The sequence below is a fragment of the Mustela putorius genome, unplaced genomic scaffold (assembly GCF_011764305.1).
Source record: "Mustela putorius furo isolate JIRA1106 unplaced genomic scaffold, ASM1176430v1.1 tig00000450_pilon_pilon_pilon, whole genome shotgun sequence".
NCBI classification, from domain to species: domain Eukaryota; kingdom Metazoa; phylum Chordata; class Mammalia; order Carnivora; family Mustelidae; genus Mustela; species Mustela putorius.
The window spans coordinates 20,414,458-20,420,610 of NW_025421385.1; positions in this window are offsets into that span (position 1 = coordinate 20,414,458).

Sequence of the window (6,153 nt, forward strand, 5' to 3'; positions counted from 1 at the left end):
CTTGTTTTAAGATGAAAGTGTTATAATTAAGTCCATTTGATGAGAAGGAAAAAGGGACTGGAGCTGGAGGACAACAGCTAATGGGTTTGGGGTTTCTTCGGTAGAGGCAGGGAGTGGGGGGAGGGTGCTGCTGAAAATGTACCAAAGCTGTATTGTGGCGATGGAAGGAAGGGAGGTGGAGAGAAAGGAAGGTAAAGAAAAAGAAAGAAAAGGAATTAACGAAAGGGGGTCAGGCCTGTCTTTTGAGTGCTATCCGTGTACAGTTCAACTCATTGTCTTAGAGGCTCGCAGGCTGTAGCAAAAGAAGCCATGCTGGCTTCAAAGCCACTTGTACCGTTTACAGATGGAGCAACCCTGGAAAAGTCGTACCCTCTCCAAGTCTTCCCTTATCCCTAAGTAGGAATAATAACAAGACTGTTGTGAAGACTGATGAAGTCATGTGTAGACATTCTTTTGAAAAGTGTAAACCTTTTATGAATGCTAGCTATTATTTTACTGTAATGAAAAGACCACTGGGAGTGAAGGCTGGGTGATGTTTCTAGGGCTCAGTTTCCTTCTCTGAGATAAGATACCTTCCTTATTGGGTTGTTATGAGAATTTAATGGATTAATATGTGTAACCCTGTTAAATAGAAAATAGTGTCTGACATTTAGTAAGCATTCCATATCTAGAGCTTAATTTCTCCTTTTTCTTTCCAGGTTTACTTACCAACATGGTTTTTACACATTGTATTTTCTTTCTTATTTCATTCTTCTCTTGCCTCGACAGCTTTGACCACATCTAATATTTCATTCCTCCCTTTCTTTCTAGTGGCTCTTAGTTATTTATAAATCACCATATCCGTGTTTTCCTGCCATTCTTCCAGGGTGTGCATGCCAAATTATTTTTGTTGCTTCTTAAACATATGCCCTTTAACCCACATTGTAGTTTCTTTGGCTGGTCTCCAATGTGTCAGCAACCTCTTTGCTCATTGGTTTAGTTCTCTGTGTGGTGATGGTGATGGTAATTAGAAGGAAAATCTATAAAGAAAAGGGAAAAGGAGAATGAAAATTCTCCCTGAGAAACACTTATTATCTGCCCCCTTTTAAGAAAGAAGGGTTTTTAAATGGTTTTAAAGAGGTTTTAAAGGGTTTTTTAAAAGCAACATACCAAATACTGGCAGGACACACTGTGCACGCATAAATCAGTACCGTGAGCTGAGTCCAGGGCAGTACTGAGCATACTACACCACTCCTCTAACAGTCAGTATGTTAACTTTTATTTATTTTTTAATTATTTTTATTAACATATAATGTATTATTTGCCCCAGGGGTATCCCCTTAATAGGTATGTTAATGTCTTTACCTAACTTTGGTCACTTTCTAGTCAGAACTTCAGAACAAGGCACCCCCCCCCCCCTTTTTTTTTAAAGATTTTATTTATTTATTTGATAGACAGAGATCACAAGTAGGCAGAGAGGCAGGCAGGGAGAGAGAGGAGGAAGCAGGCTCTCCGCAGAGAGCCTGATGTGGGGCTCGATCCCAGGACCCATCATGACCCGAGCCGAAGGCAGAGGCCTTAACCCACTGAGCCACCCAGGCACCCTGGCACCTCCCTTTCATCAGATGAGAAATATGAAAAAAAGTTTTCAGTAAGCATGAAAAGGGGGAAAAAATAGGTGCTATCTACTAGTTTTAGTTTCTTCCTTTGTAGATGAAGCATTCAGTAAGATCCCTTTCAGCATTACAACTCTGTGATTCTAACATAAATTAAGAGGTTATATTCACCATTCATTAATAATTCATTCAATAAACACATATTTATACAGGAATATAATATACAAGAATAGACATATGTGGTAAGTCCTATGTGAGAGGAAACCTCACAGGAAGGTGCCTTATCCAGACTGATGCTTTAGCAGCCTTCTTGGTCAACGTGACATTGAACTAGGTCTTAAAGAAAAAATGTAAAGTAGATAGTTGAAAGAAAGAAAAGCCTTCCAGGAAGAAGAGGAATTTATGCAAAGGGACAAAGGCCTGAGAACAGCCAATGCATTCCGGGAACACACGGGGACTTACTTATGAATTCACAGTCCAGTATAGCTGGTATGGAAGTTTATAAAGATATTCAACTATACATCTAGTATGTTGCTTAGCATGTCATAGTACAGAGTTTGGATATTGTCCAGTAGGCAACAGGGAGCAGAGGATTTTTAATCGATAAGTGACAGGATCACATTTGCATTTTAGAAATATTCAGGGTGCTCGCTTCGGCAGCACATATACTAAAATTAGAAATATTCAGGAAACATGAAAAAGAAAGAAGAGGACAGGCATAGAGTCAGGAAGACCAGTAGGAGACAAGAAATGATAGCTGTAAGAAGTAAGGTGGACACATTGGGACTAGGGGGTATTGAGGACAGATCTGAGTCATGTTCAAGAAAATACAACGAACCTGGGTGAAAAATTTGATGCCCAGGCTAAAGGAAAAGAAGAAACCAAGAAATTGTCCCATTTTCTCTTGGGTTACTGAGTAGATAGAGTTACCAGCCTCCCATAAGGAGAGTATTTGTGTAGAGATGGAAAGATAAACATTACTGTTTTAAATAGGTTTGATTTGAAGTGGTGACAAACACACAAGAACACACTAGAACCCAAAAGATTTGGGCTGGGTTTCTGGTGGTCATGGTCATTAGCATATGTGAAAGTCACTATCATTAGACTGCAAGCTCAGTGGGCAGGAACTCTGACTTATTTCCTTCAGTAAATAAGTCTTTACTGAAGGAACTCAAAAAATATTTAAGTGAATAAAAATGCAATCCCAAAGGGAATGAGAACTCTGAAGTTTAAGCATGAGATGGCTGACCTCTGAGCACCACTAGCAGAGCACAAAGAAGAGAATGAGAAGGAACAAGAGGAGAAATAGGAGGACCCTTGGGAGGAGGAAGGAAAATGTTTTAAGGAGATCGCTCCAGCAGGGACTAAGAACACTGGAGGGTCTGTAAAATGAGTCCAAAGCATGTGTGTTGGGTTTCATATCAAGAAATTGATGACTTCAGGGAAGTAATACTGCCTCAGTGAAGGAGGGACCATCCTTTTGAGAGATCTTAGCAGGACACCTGGATGGCGCAGTTGGTGGAGCAACCAACTCTTGCTTTCAGCTGGGGTCGAGATCTCGGGATCATGGGATAAAGCCCCCACATCGAGTCCAGAATCTGCCAGAGACTCTCTCTGCCTCTCACTCTGCCCTCTCCCCTGTGCTCTCTATCTCTCTCAGATAAATAAATAAATCTCTCTTTTTTTTTAAGTGTTTATTTATTTGAGAGAGAACAAGAACACAGCGTGAGCAGAAGGGGCAGGGGCAGAGGGAGAGAGAGTCTCCAGTGGACCCACTGCTGAACACAGAGCCTGACTCCAGGCTCGATCTCATGACTCTGAGATCATGACATGAGCCAAAATCAAGAGTCAGACATTTAACCGACTGAGCCACCCAAGCACCCCAATGAATAAATCTTAAAAAAAAAAGAATCAGCTGTGAAGGGGAGGAGAAAGTATAGTAGCTAGTGGAGACATTTTAGTGACGAGGGTTCCTTTTTGTTTTAAGATGAAAACGTCATAATTAAGTCTATTTGATGAGAAGAAAAAAGGAGTACAATAAAAAGGCTGAGGCCTTTATAAAAGAGAGAAGAGAATTAATAAAATGAGTTTTATAAAAATATTCCTAATTAGAGTTCTTTAAGTAGGAGGCTCCTCTTGGGCCCATACATTGTAGTGTGATTTGCCAAGGGAATAGATTCACATCTCTTGTAAGAAGTACTTTAGTTGTAGAATTCAAGACAGTCTTGTGGTATTGCTGTATGATCTCTGAGAAATACCCATAGATCTAAGTTTCCTATTTCTAATTATAAAATGAGATTATGCCCATTAAGTCCATCTCTTCTCTCTCCAGCCCTGCTTCCCTCTCTCTCCTCATGCCTAAACAATGATTTGTATTCAGGGCTCCAAGTGGAAGAAGATACATCTATTCCCAGCCTTCATTCGTTCTAACCCAAGGGCTTTTAAGTTTTCAATTTACGTGCTGTAACTGAAACAGGAAAAAGAAATCCCACTGAAGCCATGCATGCAATCCTGCGGGAAGAAGGCTTCAGCAACCTGGTGAGACAATGGCATTCTGAAAAGCAAGGCCTGAAGCCCCCCTTGCGCTGTCGGAAGACTCTACCTCCAATCTGTCAACAGTAAAAGGAAGGAGAAATCCAACATGGTGCGCCCAGATTTGCCGCACCGTATTAAAGCTCAATTTCTCCCAGCACTAAGAGGCCATCCTCGTCTTGTCCATCTTTCTGTCTGAATGGACGGGCCTGGTATTATAGTCTTGGGGTTGGGGGAGGGGTACTCTAGAAAAATAAAGATTTCTTCAATTTCTTCTTTCTGCCTCTCTTTGTGTTAAGTAGTGAAGTGGCTCATTGAAAACATCATGTCTACTCAATAGCTTACAAGCTGAATCACTTGTTTGGTTGGTTGGTTTATTTAAAAATAAAACTACTATAAAAAGTTCCGACAGAACAGATGATATTAAGCAAATGGATGGTAAGAGCCCCTCCAGCTGTCATTGCCCTGTGACCCCTCCTCAGAGGTAACCGTTAGCAGTAGTTCCTGGGCATCCTGCCAGAAACTCCCTGAGGATGTGTGAGCAAAAATGTGACTACCTTTCATTTGCAAAGAAGATGATGGTGGTAATGATTACCTGGGCTCTACAGGGTGGTCACAGTGCCAGCCCTGGGCTTTTGTTTGCAAATCTGCAAATGGGTAGGCCTGTGTTTTCCTTTCCAACTGCATTAACTGAAATGGCCATACCAACCGTGTACATCGCTGTCTTGCTTCAGTAGTGCTGAGTCCTAAGTGGGTTTTAGAAGTGCTCGGAGGGAACCTCAGCCCTCTGATCCTCCTCTTTCGCCTCCAAAAGGGAAGAGTAGCTTTGAAAAGTTAAGCCCCTGCTGAGGTCCATCTCTGACTCCCTCCAGGGGGGCTTCAGGGCTTAGCTCTGTCCTTTTCCTGGCTGGAGCCCCTCCTCCTCCTCGGAATGGAAAAGGCTCCTGCTGCTGCCTGGGCTTTAATGAGTGTCCAATTAAAGAGAAAGCCCCAATCCTCTTTTCCTTTTCCAAAGACAAGAGACCTGAGATTGAAAAATACCAGGAACTAGGAAGTAGATGACGTAGACCCAGAATTTCAGAAGTAGTAGCAACAATAATAATAACTAATAATAATAATTTTTTTTAAATTCTCAGATTGCAATGCTGTTTCCACACATATCATTTTTCATGGATCTGCCTGAGAGCTCCCTTTCTTCGCACGGAATAGTTACAACACTGCTTAAAAGGTGCAAACCTGTGCATTTGCTTGCTTCTACTGACACAAGATAAGCTTCATATCTTTTTTGGCCTCAGACTTTCCAGTCTTCAGTGGCCTGAACAAGTAGACGAGCAGAGGGGGAAAACAGGCTGGCTCATACTTTCTGGCATCGACCCAATTTTCCAATCTTCAAAATTCTCAGCCAGTTTCCCTCTCTTCATCATTGCATTGTGCTATTTGAAAGACACAGTGGAAATAGCTATGGGAACACAAAGAAAGAAAGAACACACACCATGGGGTTAGCAGAGAGGAAACCCTCTTAATAGATTTCAAAAGAATAAATCCTGGAGCAATCCTGAGTCTTAAAAGATTTACCAGAAATGTAGGCAGAACTCCAAGACCGTGTTGCTGGAAAAAATTACAATATTGGGTATTGTAAGATAGAAGATAAGAAGAAGAGAGATTCCAAATGATTTAATGATCAAATTCATGTATGGCTTCTTGTTAACAAGGTCCTACCAAGAACTGTAAGATTCAACCTTGTTACCCTCTTAGCTGAAATAAATATGATGTAGTATTTGCTAAAGTAACTTGTATTATCTTAGTTCTAAAATAACCGTATGTTTTCTGAGCATTTCAGGTAGCCAAAGTCTGTGCAAAGTAAAAGTTTTCCAGTGATTTTGTTTTTAGAGAAAAAGAGAGAGAAAAAGGGGTGGGGGCAGAGAGAGACAGAGCCTCTGAGGCAGGCTCCATGCCCAGCACAGAGCCTGATGCGGGGCTCCATCTCACAACCCCAAAATCATAACTTGAGCAGAAATGAGTTGGA